Raw genomic sequence first — 1886 nt, forward strand, 5'->3', positions numbered from 1 at the left:
TGTTGGAAAAGATTGAAGGCGGGAGGAGAAGGGAACAACAGAGGATGAGATGGATGGATGGCATCACTGACTCAGTGGACATGAATTTGAGTAAACTCCGGGAGTTGGTGATGGACAGGGAGGCCTGGTGTGCTGTGGTTCATGGGGTCACAAAGAGTCGGACGCGACTGAGCAACTGAACTGAACTGAAGGGTAACAATTGCACTATTTACCAGTCTTTCTTAACTATGAATTAGTTTGAAAAAAACATTTCATGTATTTACATACCTTTTGAATTTTCTTGGGGTGACATATCTTTTGAATTTTCTTGGAGTGAACTCACTTATCTTTTGTCCATTTATCTACCTGGTTATGTTCATTTAATTGATTTATAAAGCTTTTTACTTTTCATATGTAAAGGAAATTTGCTGCAGTTAAGGAAATTAATATTAAATGCTCTCTCCTTTTGCTGTTAAACTTAGCTTATGGCTTTTTTCCACTTAATAGTGGAGCAGAAAATTTTAATGATCATGTAGTCAAGTTTGTCCATCTGTTCAATGCAGTTTCTAAGTTCTTATATTTTGCTCAGAAAGGCCTCCTCCAATCCAGCATTATGAAAATATTTGCCTTTTCAGATAATATTACAACTTCATATTCCTAATTGAATATATGAATCATCTGGAAAATGTTGGGTATAAGGAGTGAGGATCATTTTTTTTTCCAAATGGCTATACTTTTGCTCCCACAAACTTTAGATTTTGTCTGTTTTGCCTTAATATAAGATTCCACTCTTTTCATATACTGAATTCCAAGATTAATTTGTCTTCATTTTCAAACTTTCTATTCTATTCCATTGTTCAAATCAGTTTTCACAGACAAAGTATCTTCTAATAACACTTGAAAGTCATTTATTTCTCTGGCTGTTCCACTCATCTACTGCTATTCAAAAAATCATTTCAAAACTTCATGGCTTAAAACAATAGTTTGTTGTTCAGTACAATTCTGAGGGTTGCCAGTCTGGAAGGTCCTTCTTCTGGTCTTTCCTGGGACCACTCACGTGGCTGCAGTTGTCTGACAGTTCAGCGGGGGTAGACGGTCCAAATGGATTCACTCATATACCTGGAAGTTGGTGCTGGCTGTCCCCTGGGATACCATGGTTCGCCTCTCATGGATTTTCATCCCCTGTGAGGTTATCCTGGGTTTCCTCACATCCTGGTATCGGAGTTCCAAGAAGGCAAGCCCCCAAACACAAGCACTTATCAAGTCTCTGACTCCCCCTCTCCCACAAAACACACACTTACTAATCATACGGCCAAGCTCAAAGACCGTGATTAAAAGAACTTAGACTGCTCCATTAATGACAGAAGTGGCTAAGAATTTGTGATGCTTTTAACCCACTATACTGGCTATTAATTTAATTTCTAACCTTGTATGTTTCTACTTTCTTTTCCTTATTCTTTTTTTTTTTTTTTAAAGATTTAACTTTTTATTTTGAAATAACTTGAGATTTACAGAAAATTTGCAAAATAGCACAAAGAATTTCCATTTGCCTTTTGCTTAGATTCTCTAAATGTTAACATACTAATGCATTTGCTTTATCATTTTCTGTATACATATTTTTTCTGAATCTTTTTCGATTAAGTTGCATATATAATGTCCCATTATCCATAGATGCTCTAGTGTGTATTTTCTAAAAAGCAAGAACTTTTTCTTAAGTAACCATAGTACAATGATCAAACTCAGGAAATTAACATTGATATAATGCTATTATCTAATCTTCAGACTACTCAAATCTCACAAATTGTCTCAAAATTATCCTTTGTAGAAGAAAAAAAAAATTTTTTTTCAACCAGAATCCAACCCAAGATCATGTCTTTTGCATGTTTCTTTTGTCTTCTTTAATCTGA

The sequence above is a fragment of the Bison bison genome, unplaced genomic scaffold (assembly GCF_000754665.1).
Source record: "Bison bison bison isolate TAMUID 2011002044 unplaced genomic scaffold, Bison_UMD1.0 scf7180017864163, whole genome shotgun sequence".
In the NCBI taxonomy this organism is placed as follows: Eukaryota; Metazoa; Chordata; class Mammalia; order Artiodactyla; family Bovidae; genus Bison; species Bison bison.